Genomic DNA, 20,633 nt, shown 5'->3' with positions numbered 1-20,633 from the left:
TAAGATTATTCTGGTTATTTGGGGTCTTTTGTGGTTCCATATGAATTTGAGGATTGTTTTTTCTATTTCTGTAAAAATGCCATTGGGATTTTGATGGGTATTGAATTCATTCTGTAGATAATTTTGGGTAGTATGGAAATTTTAGCAATGTATGTCTTCTGATCCATGAACATGGGATCTTTTTCTGTTTTTTGCATCTACTTTAATTTCTTTCAGCAATGTTCCATAGTTTTCAATACACAAGTGTTTTGCCTTCTTGGTTAAGTTTATACCTAAGTGTTTTATTCTTTTTTGATATTATTATCAATAGGACTGTTTTCTTAATTTCCTTTCAGACTGCTTATTGTTAGTATAAAGAAACACAACTGATTTTTGTATGTTGATTTTCTATCTTGCAACTTTACTGACTTTGTTTATTAGGACTAACAATTTTCTTGTGTATGTGAAAATGGAAATGGGGAGGGGGCAAGGAGATTTGAATGTGCAACCATCAATATTCTGCCTAATAGAATATCCTGAGAGACTAAATAAACTTAGTTGGGAATAAATCAACTGCAACTTAAATATAAGTAAAATTATACATTTGTATTTTAGAAACAAGTTTATAAAAATTTGCCTTAGTTTTTACCTATTAAACACAATGGATTTCAGACTCAATTCCAGTAGCCATAGTGAGTTAATTCTTTTGGTAAAGAGCATTTGCCATAGTGATTGCAAGAGGAAAATTTATTGCCTGTTACACTTCTTGTTACTTTTTTCAGTTTATCTTGGTATGGTCTCGTTGTCTGGAAGGACTGAAATTTGTAGAAGTAATTTTCTAGTGCCCAAACAAAAAAGATTAGCAGTGACAGTTTTCTAAAATATATGTTTCCTAACAGAGGCAAACTTCATAGCCCATTTCCTTTAATGATATCTGGGGAGGATCTGATAAGCCTTATTCTACTTTCCACAGGTTAAAGGGCATTGTCTTCCCTTTCACTCCAGCAGCCAACAACAAAGCCAGGCATATGTTATCACCATTACACAGGAAGCTTCGGGCCTGCTTGTGTTAAACAGAGCACAAATACAGGAAAAGTGTCAGGCAGGTTAAAAGCTGGTAAAGCTGTACTAAGAGAATATTATGCTAATAATATTACAGACAGAACTGGAGATATGTGATTAGCCTTCAGCATAAAATGCTTAGAAATCCTTAAACATTAAAGACTCTATAAAAAGCAGCCATTTAATATTCTTCACTTTGGACTGATGACCCCCATTTTTTTAAAAATGGGAAAACAATGGTTAAATTAAAAAGTTATGTCAGGAAATAACACAATTTCTCAAAACATACAATTAAACATTTCTTAATAATTTAAAAATTGTTCCCATCTGCACTGTATGTTTAAAATTCCAATTGTGTACTCTTATTTCAAAAGAAAAGGGGATTTCCATTTTGTGGCAAAACTTTGGTCATAAGTAAAGAATTTGTGCCTTTTGGAAGCTAAAGAACTCATTTCTTTCAGGGATTTTGTATATTTTAACTGGGGTATACATCTGTTTTCAAAGAGTTACTTGAATCACGGTGGGTATATACTACAGCCATCTACCACTGTGGTAAAACGTACTCTATAAGCCATATCGGATTTGTTAAAAACTTTTGTGAGAAGTTTTTCACAATGTTTTCCACATCTTTTCTTTGCAAAAAGGTTAAAAACAAAATGAATTATCAAAACTTCTGAAGAGAAAAAAATAACAGCATATAGTCTTTAACTTTGACATAGGCACTGTGAACATTTTGATTCATTTTCTCTCCATGTATATTTTTCAAAATATTTTCAAGATTGCAGTCAAATGTATACATACACACACATATGCAATGCCTATATATGTACTTATAATTTTGAATATAACTTTTTCTTAAAAAGTAATATTATAGAATACATTTTTTCATGGTTTTTATATATTTTATAATCTTCATTTTCAATGGCTGTATAAGGTTTCATTGATTGAACAAGTCATTATTTATTAGTGAACAACGTTATGGGATGCACAAATTTCTTTCTTTATTGGACTCCTTCAAATCTTCTGGTTACCTTAGAGACAGGGTCTCCCTATATCTTGTATCTTCTTATGGCTATGATCAGGAAGGCCCATGTCATGTGGATCAATTAACGGATTTAGTGAACCTATTGTAATGTACATGCCCTTAGCATAAAGCAATTAAATGTTAAAATATTAGGTTAACTGTTTCCAGGGGAAAGTTAATTGTGTTACACAGGAAGTATCTTGGTTCTATACAAGAACCATTTCCAGTTTGGATTCAAGCTGGCAGAGGTTGCAGACTGCTGAAGAAGCTTAAAATATCTATCATCCAGCCATTAGTTAGAGGAGAATTATGCTGGTTCCCTGCCAAAGTGCAGACAGAGAAAACTCATGTTTAAGATAATACCAGGGTTAATAAGTGAAAATAGTACTGGAAAATCAATGCATTTTTCTGTTATAAACCACCCTAGGGCCATATGTGATATCTTTAAAAAAAAAACCAATTTATTTATTTATTTAAAAAACCTATTTATTTATTTATTTATTTTTGGCCATGCCACGCAGCTTGAGGGATCTTAGTTCCCTGACCAGGGATTGAACTGGGGCCCTTGGCAGTGAAAGTGCTGAGTCCTAACCACTGGACTACCAGGGAATTCCCCTATGTGATATCTATATACCTATTTGTGCTGGAAAAAACTATGTTGGTTATGAATTTTTGCTCTTAGGACCCCAGGAAAATTCTGATAGTCATACATTGATTGCCATCTCTATTGCTTATGAAGAACCAAACACGAAAGTCCTAAAGCACAACATACTGTATCACAGGGCTTGTCATCATCCGCAGGAGCTTCTCTGTAAGCCCTCTGATGTGAAAGAAAGGAAACCTTATTGCTTTACAGCTTCTTTCTTCATTTTCTCCTTTCTTTCTTTCTTTCTTTCTTTCTTTCTTTCTTTCTTTCTTTCTTTCTTTCTTTCTTTCTTTCTTTCTTTCTTTCTTTCTTTCTTTCTTCTCTTTCCTCTCTTTCTCTCTTTCTTTCTTTTTTGGTTTCTTTTCTCTCTCCCACAGCCACTTCCTTTGTTTAGAGGAGAGGACTTGACAACCACATTAAAAAAAATATATACATACATATATATATATATTTTTGATCTATTATGTATGTTTTGTCATACAGAGTACAACACAGAATAAAGGGTCATTTTTATCTTCATGGGAATAATGATGTTTTTAATAATTCTATTTCTACCTCTAACTTCTGTAGACCTTATCCAGGTTTACCATTGAAGAATTCTATTTTTCTTATTTTTGGCCATTTTTTCAACTATTTTCTACTGAATAAGTATATTTAAGATTTTACTATGAGGAATTTTTCTTAAAAAACCACAATATAAAGAAAAGGGAAGCCTTCTACTACAATTTGATTAAAAAACAAACTCTGCCCTATTTTTATTTAGGACAATCATACATGGAAATATCAAAAGGCAGACAGAATATTATTTAGCTAGTTTAGTTTTGTACTGTGCTGATGTTGGACACAACAACAAAGAGAAGAATCTTTCTCTGCTGTAGCCCAGATGTTATAAGGCTGTTGAACTTGGGTCTAACTGACCCAAGAGAATCAGTTGGCTGCTACAGAAGCCTTGCTTCTGGCTTTGTGGAGATCAAGGAAAGCCCTTTCAGCATGTCTGAGAGCCAGATCCAGGATGTCTCAGGCAAGCTGGGGAGCACTTTGGCAAAAATCTCCTGAATTGTGCAATCTCTGACTCTGTTTTTTCCCAACGTTTCCCTCTCAAAATCACATGCTTAAATTGGGCCATGCAGCTGTTTGTGGGTGGAGTGCTTATACTCAGAGCTCTTAGGTCTGATGCTGCCTAGTCTGTGGTACACTATTTCTTACTCCACCCCCATCCTGAGAAATTTCAAAAGTAATCCCTAGAGGTAAATTGGTAACCTGATCTGTTCATCCTAAATGTTAAAACAGGGCTTGCTTCTTCTTGGTATTATACATATGTAGTTTGTAGTTGTCAGACAGTTTCAAAATGTTTCACTTACTTTTAAAAATCTAATAACAAGTGTTATGTATGAGTAGTTTTATATCAAAGAAGAATCTTATCACTTTAAAGAAGCCTACAGTTCTGCAATATTAATTTTTAAATTTAAAGTTTTACAGATGCTATATTATAGTACTAATTATTGTAATTGTAAAAAAAAACCCTCATATTTTTATTTAAAATTACATTTTGAAAACTAATTATACTTGCCACCAACTTTCTTTGAATTATGGAGCAGATACTTCAAAATACATAAAGAAGGACTTGGTCCTTAGGACAAAGTTTATCTTGCAAGTTCAAAGAATAATTGTTAGAGAGTAGTTATCATGGTCCCTAGGAATATTACTCTGTGTCCTCTTGGATCCAAAGACATTATATTTTATTATTGCTGAGTCTACTAGCTACCTCTACCTTCATCTCCTCCTCCTCATCTTCCTTGTCCTCTTTGTCCTCCTCATCCTCTGGCTCCCTTCCCAGTTAGGGAAGAGACTTGATAATTAGATTAAAAACTTCACATGCAATGATGCTATTGAATTTCCAAGGTCTTTTGCTAGGAAGAATAGAATATAGTGATAAGAATAGGAGAGGATCAAGATGGCGGAGTAGAAGGATGTGTGCTCACTCCCTCCTGCAAGAGCACCAGAATTACAACTAACTGCTGAACAATCATCAACAGAAAGACTCTGGAACTCACCAAAAAAGACACCCCACATCCAGAGACAAAGGAGAAGCCACAATGAGACGGTAGGAGGGGCGAAATCGCGTTAAAATCAAATCCCATAAATGCTGGGTGGGTGACCCACAAACTGGAGAACAGTTATACCAAAGAAGTCCACCCACTAAAGTGAGGGTTCTGAGCCCCATGTCAGGCTTCCCAACCTGTGAGTCCAGCAATGGAAGGAGGAATCCCCAGGGAATCAGACTTTGAAAGCCAGCAGGATTTGACTGCAGGCCTTCCACAGGACTGGGGGAAACAGAGACTCCACTCTTGGAGGGCAAACAAAAAATTGTGCTCACCAGGATCCGGGGGAAGAAGCAGTGACTCCATAGGAGACTGAACCAGACCTACCTGCTGGTGTTGGAGGGTTGTCTGCAGAGGTTGGAGGCAGCTGTGGCTCACTGAGGAGACAGGGGCACTGGTGGCAGGGGTTCTGGGAAGTGCTCATTGGTGTGAGCCCTCCAAGAGTCCACCATTAGCCCCACCAAATAGCCTGTAAGCTCCACTGCTAGGTAGCCTCAGGCCAAAGAGCCAATGTGGTGAGAATACAGTCCCACCCAATGGTACACAAGCAGATTAAAGTTTTACTGAGCTCTGCCCACCAAATCAGATTAAAGCTTTACTGAGCTCCACCCACCCAGCCCTACCCACCATCAGTCCCTCCCATCAGGAAGCACACATGAGCCTCCTAGACAGCTTCCTCCACAAGTGGGCAGACAGCAGAATCAAGCAGTATCAGCAGTATTTCCTTCTGTGGAACTGAAAACCACAGCCACAGAAAGATAGAGAAAATGAAAAAGCAGAGGACTTTGTACCAGATGAAGGGGCAGGATAAAACCCCAGAAAAACAACTAAATGAAGAGGAGATAGGCACCCTTACAGAAAAAGAATTCAGAATAATGATGGTGAAGATGATCCAGGACTTTGAAAAAAGACTGGATGCAAAGACTGAAAAGTTTACCAAAGACCTAGAAGAATTAAAGAACAAACAAACAGAGATATGCAACACAATAACTGAAATGAAAAATACACTAGTAGGAACCAATAGCAGATTAACTGAGGCAGAAGGGCGAATAAGTGACCTGCAAGACAGAACAGTGATAATCACTGATGTGGAAAAGAATAAGGAAAAAAGAATGAAAAGAACTGAAGACAGCCTAAGAGACCTCTGGGACAATGTTAAACACACCAAAATCTGCATTATAGGGGTCCCAGAAGGAAAAGAGAGAGAGAAAGGACCCGAGAAAATCTTGGAAGAGATTATAGTTGAAAACTTCCCTAACATGGGGAAGGAAATAGCTACCCAAGTCCAGGAAGCTCAGAGATTCCCAGGAAGGATAAACCTAAGGAGAAACATGCCAAGACATATAGTAGTCAAACTGACAAAAATTAAAGACAGAGAAAAGTTATTAAAAGCAACAAGGGAAAAGCAACAAATAACATACAAGGGAACTCCCATAAGGTTAACAGCTGATCTCTCAGCAGAAACTCTGCAAGCCAGAAGGGAGTGGCAGGATATATTTCAAGTGATGAAAGGGAAGAAGCTGCAACCAAGAATACTCTACCCAGCAAGGATCTCATTCAGATTCAAGGGAGAAATCAAAAGCTTTACAGACAAGCAACAGCTAAGAGAATTCAGCACCACCAAACCAGCCCTACAACAAATGCTAAAGGAACTTCTCTAAGTGGGAAACATAAGAGAAGAAAAGGACCTACAAAAACAAAAACAAAACAATTAAGAAAATGGTAATAGGAACATACATATCGATAATTACCTTGAATGTAAATGGACTAAATGCACCAACCAAAAGACACAGACTGGCTGAATGGATACAAAAACAAGACCCATAGATATGCTGTCTACAAGAGACCCACTTCAGACCTAGGAACACATGCAGACTGAAAGTGAGGGGATGGAACAAGATATTCCATGCAAATGGAAACCAAAAGAAAGCTGGAGTAGTGATACTCATATCAGATAAAATAGACTTTAAAATAAAAAATGTTGCAAGAGATAAGAAAGGACACTACATAAAGATTGAGGGATCAATCCAAGAAGAGGAGATAACAATTATAAATATGTATGCACCCAATATAGGAGCACCTCAATGTGTAAGGCAAATGCTAACAACTATGAAAGAGGAAATCGACAGTAACACAAAAATAGTGGGGGACTTTAACACCCCACTTACACCAATGGACAGATCATCCAGACAGAAAATTAATAAGGAAACACAAGCTTTAAATGACACAATAAATCAGCTTGATATCTAAAGGACATTACATCCAGAAACAGCAGATTACACATTCTTCTCAAGTGCACATGGAACATTCTCCAGGATAGATCACATTTTGGGTCATAAATCAAGCCTTGGTAAATTCAAGAAAATTGAAATCATGTCAAGCATCTTTTCTGACCACAATGCTATGAGATTAGGAATCAACTACTGTAAAAAACTGTAAAAAACACAAACACATGGAGGCTAAACAATACACTACTAAATAACCAACAGATCACTGAAGAAATCAAAGAGGAAATCAAAAAATACCTAGAGACAAATGACAATGATCCAAAACCTATGGGATGCAGCAAAGGCAGTTCTAAGAGGGAAGTTTATAGCAATACAATCCTACCTCAAGAAACAAGAAAAATCCCAAATAAACAATCTAACCTTACACCTAAAGAAACTAAAGAAAGAAGAGCAAACAAAACCCAGAGCTAGTAGACGAAGAGAAATCATAAAGATCAGAGCAGAAATAAATGAAATAGAAACAAAGAAAACAATATCAAAAATCAATAAAACTAAAAGCTGGTTCTTTGAGAAGATAAATAAATTTGATAAACCTCTAGCAAGACTCATCAAGAAAAAGAGGGAGAGGACTCAAATCAATAAAATTAGAAAGGAAACAGGAGAAGTTACAACAGACACCACAGAAATAAAAAGCACCATAAGAAACTACTATAAGCAACTATATGCCAATAAAATGGACAACCTGGAGGAAATGGACAGATTCTTAGAAAAGTATAATCTTCCAAGACTGAATTAGGAAGAAATAGAAAATATGAACAGACCAATCACAAGTAATGAAATTGAAACTGTGATTAAAAATCTCCCAACAAACAAAAGTCCAGGACCAGATGGATTTACAGGTGAATTTTATCAAACATTTAGGGAAGAGCTAACACCCATCCTTCTCAAACTCTTCCAAAATATTGCAGAGGAAGGAACAATCCCAAACTCATTTTATGAAGCCACCATCACCCTGATACCAAAACCAGACAAAGATACTACAAAAAAAGAAAACTACAGACCAATATCAATGATGAATTTAGATGCAAAAATCCTCAACAAAATACTAGCCAACAGAATCCAACAACACATTCAAAGGATCATACACCATGATCAAGTGGGGTTTATCCCTGGAATGCAAGGATTCTTCAATATATGCAAATCAATCAATGTGATACACCATATTAACAAATTGAAGGACAAAAACCACATGATCATCTCAATAGATGCAGAAAAAGCTTTTGACAAAATTCAACACCCATTTATGATAAAACTCTCCAGAAAGTGGGCACAGAGGGAAACTACCTCAACATAATAAAGGCCATATATGACAAACCCACAGCAAACTTAATCCTCAATGGTGAAAAACTGAAAGCATTCCCTCTAAGATCAGGAACAAGACAAGGATGTCCACTCTCACCACTACTATTCAACATAGTTTTGGAAGTCTTTGCCACAGCAATCAGAGAAGAAAAAGAAATCAAAGGAATCCAAATTGGAAAAGAAGAAGTAAAACTGTCACTATTTGCAGATGACATGATACTATACATAGAAAATCCTAAAGATGCCACCAGAAAACTGCTTGAGCTAATCAGTGAATTTGGTAAAGTTGCAGGATACAAAATTAACACACAGAAATCTCTTGCATTTCTATACACCAACAATGAAAGATCAGAAAGAGAAATTAAGGAAACAATCCCATTCACCATTGCAACAAAAAATTAAAATACCTAGGAATAAACCTAACCAAGGAGGTAAAAGACCTGTACTCAGAAAACTATAAGACACTAATGAGAGAAATCAAAGAAGACACAAACAGATGGAGGGACATACCATATTCTTGGATTGGAAGGATCAACATTGTGAATATGACTATACTGCCCAAAGCAATTTACAGATTCAATGCAATCCCTATCAAAATACCAATGGCATTTTTCACAGAACTAGAACAGAAATTTTACGATTTGTATGGAAACACAAAAGACCCCGAATAGCCAAAGCAATCTTGAGAAGGAAAGACGGAGTTGGGGGAATCAGGCTTCCTGACTTCAGGCTATACTACAAGGCTACAGTGATCAAGACAGTATGGTACTGGCACAAAAACAGAAATATAGATCAATGGAACAGGATAGAAAGCCCAGAGATAAACTATGGTCAACTAATTTATGACAAAGGAGGCAAGAATATACATTGGAGATAAGACAGCCTCTCCAATAAGTGGTGCTGGGAAAACTGGACAGCTACATGTAAAAGAATGAGATTAGAACACTCCCTAACACCATACACAAAAATAAACTCAAAATGGACTGGAGACCTATATGTAAGGCCAGTCACTATAAAACTCCTGGAGGAAAACATAGGAAGAACACTCTTTGATGTAAATAACAGTAAGATCTTTTTTGATGCACCCCCTAGAGTAATGGAAATAAAAACAAAAATAAATAAGTGGGACCTAATGAAACTTCAAAGCTTCTGCACACCAAAGGAAACTATAAGCAAGACAAAAAGACAACCCTCAGAATGGGAGAAAATATTTGCAAATGAATCAACAGACAAAGGACTAATCTCCAAAATATATAAACAGTTCATGCAGCTCAATATCAAAAAAACAAACAACCCAATCAAGAAATGTACAGAAGACCTAAATAGGCATTTCTCCAAAGAAGACATACGGATGGCCAAGAGGCACATGAAAAGCTGCTCAACATCACTAATTATTAGAGAAATGCAAATCAAAATGACAATGAAGTATCACCTCACACCGGTCAGAATAGGCATCATCAGAAAATCTACAAACAGTAAATGCTGGAGAGGGTGTGGAGAAAAGGGAATGCTCCTGCACTGTTGGTGGGAATGTAAATTGATACAGCCACTATGGAGAACAGCATGGAGGTTCCTTGCAAAACTAAAAATAGGGTTACCATATGACCCAGCAATCCCACTGCTAGGCATATACCCAGAGAATGCCATAATTCAAATAGACACATGCACTCCAATGGTCATTGCAGCACTATTTACAATAGCCCGGACATGGAAGCAACCTAAATGTCCATCAACAGAGGAATGGATAAAGAAGATGTGGTACATATATACAATGGAATATTACTCAGCTGTAAAAAGCAATGAAACTGGGACATTTGTAGAGACATGGATGGACCTAAAGACTGTCATACAGAGTGAAGTGTGTCAGAAAGAGAAAAACAAATATCGTATATTAACACATATATGCGGACTATAGAAAAATGGTACAAATCAACCGGTTTGCAAGGCGTAAATAGAGACACAGATGTAGAGAACAAACATATGGACATCAAGTGGGGAAAGTGGGGAGGGTTTGGGGGGGAATGAATTGGGAGATTGGGATACCAAACTGTACATAAATATATGCAGTTTATTGTATGTTAACTGTATCTCAATAAAGCTTCCAAAAAATAATTAAAATACTTAAAGGAATATCATTGACATTTATGAAATTACTGTACTGTATATGACTTAATCTAATAGAATTCTAATTTTATAAATACAAGCCAAACGTTAGGAGAGTAACTTCACCAAGATGATGACATAAGTTGTTTCTGACTTTGCTCTCCTCACAAGAGGAACAACTAACAATTATTCAAGGACAAGACACCACTGAGAGATTTCTAGAACACGGGGGTGAGACTGAAGCACCCCCTGCACCACAGAGATGAAGACAGACTGCATTAGAAGGGTAAGAGAAGCAGCTATAAGTTGACCACATTGCCCCTTTTCCAGGCCAGCACAGCACCATAAGGAGAGGTCTCCCTGAGCTTCTGTTCCTCCAGTGGGGAAAGAAAACCCAACGGAACAACTGGTCACCTCCCCCAGCACTGTGGGTCTTTTTGTGGGATCCCCTACTCTGATCTCACCTCACCTGCTCACAGGGACTATAGTGGAATCTGCAGGGGCTCAACCACTGGTAATCTGACTGTGATGGAGAAAGGGGGAGCAGCATGCTACTACCACACACACGAATCTTGGCAGACTGAGTTCATACCTGCAGTGCCCAAGCAGTAATCCCAACCAGTGGCTTCACTCATCTGCAGAATGGGTGCACTCTGATTAGAGAGTTTGGCGGGGTGCAGACCTACCTAATTTGGATTCTCAAAAGAGGAGTTTTGCCAGGCCCAGAGCCTAATTTGCTTAAGCACAGGCAAGGAGCTGAGTCATAGCCTCACCTGCTCTGGAGAGTGTCTCCTAGCCTCACACGACCAGAGGGACTGTTGAGAACCCCCAGAAGCTATATAGCCCAGCAACCAGAAGCACCCAGTACTGAAGCAGGATCTCTATGACTGAGAGGAGAGAGGATATCGGGAAAGAGGCAGATAAGAATATAAAAAAGCATTAAAGGGACAAGGTTCTTGCTGACTGCATCAGGACTTCAGTCACTCTGTGGCTTCTTATGCATGCTCACAAGTGCAGTGGCAAAAGCAAGTCTGGTAAATGGAATGCTATTAGAAGAAAAGAACGGATCTGGGAGTAGAGAAGAAACTACAGACATGAGCTATATATAGTGCTACCTTCTTGAAAGCCCAGAAGACAGATATAACAGCACCAATGAATAGTCTGAAGGCAATGACCCAATCTGAAGGCAATTAGTAAAGATTTAAGGAGGTGTCCAATGCTTCAAATGCAAAAGCAACAATGAAAAACTATAATGAACATGAAAAATCTAGGAAATATGTCATCACAAAAATATAATTTCCCATTAACTGAATCCAGAGGCACAGAATTTTGAGATCTAACTGATAAAGAATTCAAAATAGCTGTATTGAAGCAGCTCAGTGAGCTACAAGAAAACTCAGAAGGACAATTCAATAAAATCAGGGAAAAATACATGATCAAAATGAGATATTTACCAAAGAGATAGAGATAATAAACCAAACAGAAATTCTGGAGCTGAAGAATTCAATGAATGAAATAAAAGATTCAACAGAGAGCATCTACATCAGAGTACAGCAAATGGAAGACAGAATAAGTGAGCTAGAGGGCAGTAATTCCGCAAAAACTCAGTAAACAAAGTGAAAAGATGAATAAACCCAATAGCCTACATGATGTATAGGACTCCATTAACAAAATATTAGAATAATTGGTGTTCCAGAAGGAGAAGAGAGGGAGGAAGGGGCTGAAAGTTTGTTTTAAGAAATAATAGCTGAAACCATCTAAAATCTGGGGAAAGATTTGGAGATCTCAGTTCATGAAGCTAACAGATCACCCTATTATTTCAACGCAAAAAGAGCTTCTCCAAGACACATTATGATGAAAACATCAAGAATAAGAGACAAACAGAGAAACCTAAAAGCAGCCAGAGAAAAATTATTAAAACTTACAAAGGCTCTCCCATTAGTCTATCTGTGGATTTCTCAGCAGAAATCCTATATGTGAGGAGAACAGAATGAAGTACTCAAAGTGTTGAAAGAAAAATTGCCAGCCAAGTATATCATTCTTGCAAAATTTTTCTTTAGATATAAAGGAGAAATAAGGATTCCCTCCTTCCCCCTAACCCCCCCCCCAAAAGCTGAGGGAGTTAGCATCTTTTCATTTCGACTTGAAGAACTCCTTTCAACAATTCTTGCAAGGCAGGAAATGAAAAGATCCTAACCAGTGTCATGAAAACATGTGAAAGTGTACAACATGCTTATAGAGGTAAATATATAGTCAGAAAACTCTAATTCTGTAATAGGATGGTGTGTTAATCATAGTTTAAATATGTACAGTCAATACACTGTAAAAAGTGCAGATTCTGATTCAGTAGATTTGGGGTGGGGCTAAGAGTCAGTATTTTTAATGAGCTCCCAGGTGATGCTGCTGCTGCTGTTTCCATACCATATTTTGAGTGACAAAGCTCTGAGTCTTAATTTTGTCATATATATGTATCATTTGAGTATATAATAGATTCATATGGCTGGTACCATATTGGGCAGTGCAGACAGAATATTTCCATCATTGAAAAAAGTTCTATTGGATGTCAGTAGTCAAGATCCTTCAATACGTTGGTAACCATTAATCTTGTCATACCTATTAATTATCTCCCAACTATGATCTGTCTTGGTGTCCACTCTCTCAGGCTGAATGCCTTCCCTTCATAAAATGTTGTTGGAATCCCATTCTGTATATTGCTTACATTTCATTTTATCATGTTCTACATTCTGACTTGCATTAGAGTTGGAATAAAGTTAAAGGAATAGAAAGTTCAACTGGAGGTAGATGTTAGCTCAATTTAAGGAGGAGCTTCCTAACAATTTAGACCTCTCTAAAAATCTCACTTTCTAACAGACTCCTTCACCATACAGAACATTCATGTTTCAGGGCTCCTGTGGCTGTATTCAGGATTGCACACAGGTTCAAGGAAGTTCTGGTGTGGCTTCTACCACTAAGAGGCATGACCTAAGGTAGATCAGAACTTCTCTAGGAATAAATTTTCTTTTCTAAAAGGAGGGGATTGGATGAGATTATTATTCTTTCTGATTCTCACATTCCATATTCTTCTGCTTATTTCAGAGTAAAGTGGCACGAAGCCAGAAAGAACTTTAGCTTTTTAGCACTGGATAAGGAGTGGATCTGACTATGTGTCCAAAGTGATTAGGAAAGTTTTTGGCTCTTTACAGAAAGTTTGACAGTCCCTGGTATAAACTGAACAAAGGATGGCACGGACTAACATAAGAGGCTACTTTGAACAATTATATGCGAACAAACCGGATAACTGAGAAGAAATGGGTAAATTCCTAGATACATGCAACATACCAAGACTGAATCAGGAAGAAGAATATCTGAACAGATAACTAATGAGTAAGGTTAGATTAAAACAGTAATGAAACACCTCCCAACACAGAAAACCCCAGGACGAAGTGGCTTCACAGATGAATTCTACCAAACATTTAAAGAAGAATCAATGCCAATTCTTCTCAAAATCTTCCAAAAAATTGAAGAGGACACAATACTTTCAAACTCATTTTACAAGGCCAGTGTTACCCTGATACCAAAGCCAGGTAAAGACATGATAAGAAAACTATAGACTGATACCCCTGAAGAATATAGATTTAAAAACTCTCAACAAAATATTAGAAAATCAAATTCAAAAACATAGTCATTTGGGATTTATTCCTGAGATGCAAGAATGGTTCAACACATACAAATCAATAAATGTGACATACCACATTACCAGAATAAAAGATGAATTTAAAGGCAATATAGGACAAAGCCACAGCTAACATGATACTCAAGGGTGAAAAATTGAAAGCTTTACTTCTAAGTTCAGAAACAAGACAAGGGTGCTCACTCTCACCACTCATACTCAATACTGGAGGTCCTTGCTAGAGTAACTAGTCAATATAAAGAAGTAAAAAGGATCCAAATCTGAAAGGAAGGAATAAAATTATTTGCAGGTGATATAATATTAAATATAGAAAATCCTAAAGAGTCAAACAAAAAACTGTTAGAACTAATTAATAAATTCAATAAACTTGCAAGATACAAAATCAATGTACAAGATTCAACTGTATTTCTATACACTAGCAATGAAACATCTGAAAAAGAAATGAAGAACACTATACCATTCACAATAGCATAAAAAATAACAGGTTCCAAATCAAGATGGCAACGCAGGATGTTCCAGAACTCACCTCGTCCCATGGACACACTGAATCTGCAGTTACACATGGAACAATTTTCTCTGAAGGAAATCTGGAAACTAGCTGAATGACTCCTAAACAGCAGGTGAACAAGACAAACTCACTGAAATGGGTAGGAGGGGCTGAGACTCAATCTCACCATAAACCCCATCACTGGTGAGGTTACACACAACTGGGAGGAAACTGAGGTGTGAAGGGTTTGGACCCCACATATAGTACTCCAACATTTAAGTCTTTCACCTGAGAGATGGGCCCCAAAATGTTTAGATTTGAAAGCTATCAGCACTTGCACCCACAGGCTATAGTGATTCCATATGCTATGGTAATCTGAGAATTTGTTCTTAAAGGGCTCATGAACTCACCCACCACATGTACCATCACAGAGGCAGCAGAATGAAACATGCCCAGCCTTTCCAGAAAGGAGGTCTATTTGCTTACCTTAAAAGCTTTGGCATGAAGGGCAGACTTCTAGCTTAACATACATCTATGGGCCAACTGCAATATTCTCTAGAGACTGTGGAGGCCAGCAGCTGCCATCTTCATGTTCACCCTCTACCTCACCCCAGGTTGCCGCTATCTCTTGGAAAGATGAGCTTGTGCTCATCTGGTGCCCTGGTTTCTGTGGCTGCCACCCAGGGACACCCTTGATAGCCTGGTTCTGGTGACCAGTGGGGCTTGCACTCAAGAGTCACACAGGACTGTAGCGACAGAAACAGTCGTTGGCTGGCTATACACTCAGGGCACAGTGCAGAGGCAGCAGATAGAAATACCCAGTTTTTCCATAAAAGAGGCCTATTTGCTTATCTTAATAGCTGAGGCCTTAAGGGCAGACTTGTAACTTAACACACTCTGAGCCAGCTACCAAACATTAGAGGAAACATTAGAGGCTGGGAGGCCATTGAGAATCATGTTTGTGCTTTCCCTTTGCCCTGCCCCCGGTTTCCAGTGTCTCTGAGAAAGAAGCTTGTGTATACGTCTGGAGCCCAACTTTTCTGTCTCCTGTCCAGAGGACATATCCTTTGATAGCCTGGCTCTGGTGGTCAGTGGGGCTTGTGTTTATGGGTTGAAGGATATCAAACAAAGAAACAGTTCTTGACTGGCTATCACCCTGGGGCTCAGTACAGAGGGATCAGAGAGAAACACCTGTCTGCCAGTCTTCCCCTGAAAGAGGTATATGCACACTTTAAAAGCTGCTGCTTAAATCTAGGTGCTGACAGACCTCCCCTTTGGAACACTGACAGGTCTTAGCATACCCTCAACTACTACTGGGAATCACTAAGAATAAACTTGGCTGCTTGGACAATCACAAAGGTTTGAGACACAGAGATAGGACAGAGTAAAATAATAAGGTTCATCTCACACACAGTGCCACTCCATCAAGAATGAGAAAAGTGCCTGTTTTATCTAATGCATAGAAACCAACACAAAGAGTAAAGGGTAATGAAGAAACAGAGGAATAAGTTCCAACTGAAAGAACAAGAACTCCTAAAAAGACCTCAATGAAACAGAGATAAGTTATTTACATGATAAAAAAGCTCAAAATAATGGTCATGAAGATGCTCACCAAGCTCAGAAGAATGGATAAACAAAGTAAGAATTTCAACAAAGCCTTAGAAAATATAAGAAAGTACCAAATCAAAGTCACAGAGCTGTAGAATATAATAATTGAACTGAAAAATACAAGAGAGAGTTTCAATAGCAGACTAAGTGAAGTCTTGTCTTTGAGTTCATGTAGAGACCCAAAGACAGAGTGGTGACCTTGCTGACAACATTAAGTGCACCAACATTCGAATCATAGGCATCCCAGGAGAAGAAGAAAGAAAGAAATGGTCAGAGAAAATATTTGAAGAGGTTATAGTGGCAAACATTACCAACATAGGAAAAGAAATAATTCATCAAGTCCAAGAAGCCCCATAGAGAGCCCCATACAGAATAAACCCAAGGAGAAATACACCAAGGTACATATTAATCAAACTAATGAAAATTAAACACACAAAAAAATATTAAAAGCAGCAAGAGAAAAGCAACAAATAACATATCAGGGAAAACCCATAAGGATAACAGCTGATGTTTCTGCAGAAAATCTGCAGGCCAGAAGGGAATGGCAGGATATACTGAAAGTCCTGAAAGAGAAAAACCTACAACCAAGAATATTCTACCTAGCAAGAATCTCATTCAGATTTGAGGGAGAAATCAAAAGCTTTCCAGACAAGCCAAAGTTAAGAGAATTCAGCACCACCAAACCAGCCTTACAACAAGCGCTTAGGAACTTTTCTAAGTGGAAAACACAAGAAAAGGAAAAGACTTACAAAAACAAACCCAAAACAACTAAGGAAACGGTAATTGGAACACACATGTCAATAATCACCTTAAATGTAAATGGATTAAATACTCCAACCAACAGACACAGATTGGCTAAACAGATACAAAAACAAGACCCTTCTATATGCTGCCTACAAGAAACCCACTTCAGACCAAGGGACACATATAAACTGAAAGTAAAGGGATGGAGAAAGATATTCCATGCAAATGGAAGCCAAAGGAAAGCTGGAGTAGCAATACTCATATTAGACACATTAAACTTTAAAGTAAAGACTATTACAAGAGACAAGGAAGCACACTACATAATGATCAAGGGATCCATCCAAGAAGAACATATAACAATTATAAATATCTAAGGAGCAACTAAATACATAAGGCAAATGCTAACAGCTATAAAAGGGGAAATCAACAGTAACACAATAATAGTAGGAGACTTTAACACTCTACTTACATCAATAGACATATCATCCAAATAGAAAATTAATAAGGACACACAAGCTTTAAATGACACATTAGACCATCTCAACTTAATTGATATTTATAGGACATTCCATCCCAAAACGACAGAATACACTTTCTTCTCAAGTGCACACGGAACATCTTCCAGGACAGATCACATCTTGGGTCACAAATTAAGCCTCGGTAAATTCAAGAAAATTGAAATCGTATCAAGCACTTCTCTGACCACAACACCTTGAGACTAGATATCAACTATAGGAAAAAGACTGTAAAAAATACAACCACATGGAGCCTAAACAATAAGCTATTAAACAACCAAGAAACCACTGCAGAAATCAAACAGGAAATCCAAAAATATCTAGAAACAAATGACAATGAAAACACAGCAACCCCAAACCTATGGGATGCAGCAAAAGCAGTTCTAAGAGGGAAGTTTATAGCAATACAGTCCTACCTCAAGAAACAAGAAAAATATCAAATAAACAACCTAACCTTGCACCTAAAACAATTAGAGAAAGAAGAACAAAAAACCCCACAGTGAGCAGAAGGAAAGAAATGATAAAGATCAGATCAGAAATAAATGAAAAAGAAGTGAAGGAAACAACAGCAAAGATCAATGAAACTAAAAGCTCGTTCTTTGAGAGGATAAACAAAATTGATAAACCATTAGCCAGACTCATCAAGAAAAAAAGGGAGAAGATGCAAATCAACAGAATTAGAAATGAAAAAGGAGAAGTCACAACGGACACCGCAGAAATACAAAAGATCATGAGAGACCACTACAAGCAACTATATGCCAATAAATTGGATAACCTGGAAGAAATGGATAAATTCTTAGAAAAATACAATCTTCCAAGACTGAACCAGGAAGAAATAGAAACTATGAACAGACCAATCACAAGTACGGAAATTGAGACTGTGATTAAAAATCTCCCAACAAACAAAAGCCCAGGGCCAGATGGCTTCACAGGTGAATTCTATCAACCATTTCAAGAAGAGCTAACACCCATCATTCTCAAACTCTTCCAAAATATAGCAGAAGGAGGAACATTCCCAAACTCATTCTACGAGGCCACCATCACCCTGATACCAAAACCAGGCAAAGATGTCACACAAAAAGGAAATTACAGGCCAATATCATTGATGAATATAGATGCAAAAATCCTCAACAAAATACTAGCTAACAGAATCATACACCATGATCAAGTGGGGTTTATCCCTGGAATGCAAGGATTCTTCAATATATGCAAATCAATCAATGTGATACATCATATCAATAAATTGAAGGATAAAAACCATATGATCATCTCAATAGATGCAGAAAAAGCTTTTGACAAAATTCAGCCTCCATTTATGATAAAAACTCTCCAGAAAGTGGGCACAGAAGGAAATTACCTCAACATAATAAAAGCCATATATGACAAACCAAAAGCCAACATCGTTCTACATGGGGAAAAACTGAAAGAATTCCCTCTAAGGACAGGAACAAGACAGGGGTGCCCACTCTCACCATTATTATTCAACATAGTTATGGAAGTTTTAGCCACAGCAATCAAAGAAAATGAAGTAAAAGGAATCCAAATTGGGAAATAAGAAATAAAATTGTCACTCTTTGCAGACGACATGATATTATACATAGAAAACCCTAAAGACTCTATCAGAAAATTGCTAGCACTAATTGATGAATTTAGTAATGTAGCAGGATACAAAATTAATGCACAGAAATCTCTTGCATTCCTATACACTAACAATGGAAGAGCAGAAAGAGAAATTAAGGAAACTCTCCCATTTACCATTGCAACCAAAAGAATAAAATACCTAGGAATAAACCTGCCTAAGGAGGCAAAGACCTGTATGCAGATAACTATAAGACACTGATGAAAGAAATAAAAGATGATACTAACAGATGGACATACCATGTTCTTGGATTGGAAGAATCAACATTGTGAAAATGACTGTACTACCCAAAGCAACTTACAGATTCAATGCAATCCCTATCAAATTACCAACAGCATTTTTCACAGAACTAGAACAAGAAATCTTACAATTTGTATGGAAACCCAAAAGACCCCAAATAGACAAAGCAATCTTGAGAAGGAAAGATGGAGTTGGTGGAATTAGGCTTCCTGACTTCAAACTATACTACAAAGCCACAGTGATCAAGACAGTATGGTACTGGCAGAAAAACAGAAATGTAGATCAATGGAACAGAACAGAGAACCCAGAAGTAAACCCAAGCACATATGAGCACCTTATCTTTGACAAAGGAGGCAAGAATATACAATGGAAAAAAGACAGCCTCTTCAATAAGTGGTGCTGGGAAAATTGGACAGCTACATGTAAAAGAATGAAATTAGAACACTTCCTAACACCATACACAAAAATAAACTCCAAATGGATTAAAGACCTAAATGTAATGCCAGACACTATAAAACTTCTAGAGGAAAACATAGGCAGAACACTCGATGACATACATCAAAGCAAGATTCTTTTTGACCCACCTCCTAGAATCATGGAAATAAAATCAAGAACAAACAAATGGGACCTAATGAAACTTGAAAGCTTTTGCACAGTGAAAGAAACCATAAGCAAGACAAGAAGAGAACCCTCAGAATGGGAGAAAATACTTGCCAACGAAGCAATGGACAAAGGATTAATCTCCAAAATATACAAGCAGCTCATGCAGCTTAATACCAAAAAAGCAAAAACCCAATCCACAAATGGCTGGAAGACCTAAACAGACATTTCTCCAAAGAAGACATACAGATGGCCAACAAACACATGAAAAGATGCTCCACATCACTAATCATTAGAGAAATGCAAGTCAAAGGCACAATGAGGTATCACCTCACCCTGGTCAGAATGGCCATCATCAAAACATCTAGAAACAATAAATTTTGGGGAGGGTGCAGAGAAAAGGGAACTCTCCTGCACTGTTGGTGGGAATGTAGGCTGGTACAGCCACTGTGGAAAACAGTTTGGAGATTCCTTAAAATACTAAAAATAGAACTACCATATGATCCAGTAATCCCACTACTGGCTATATACCCAAAGAAAATCATAATCCAACAAGAAACATGTACCGTAATGTTCACTGCAGCACTATTTACAATAGCCAGG

Source organism: Hippopotamus amphibius, chromosome 8, assembly GCF_030028045.1.
Source record: "Hippopotamus amphibius kiboko isolate mHipAmp2 chromosome 8, mHipAmp2.hap2, whole genome shotgun sequence".
Taxonomy (NCBI): Eukaryota; Metazoa; Chordata; class Mammalia; order Artiodactyla; family Hippopotamidae; genus Hippopotamus; species Hippopotamus amphibius.
Note: the sequence above shows the minus strand (reverse complement) of the source record.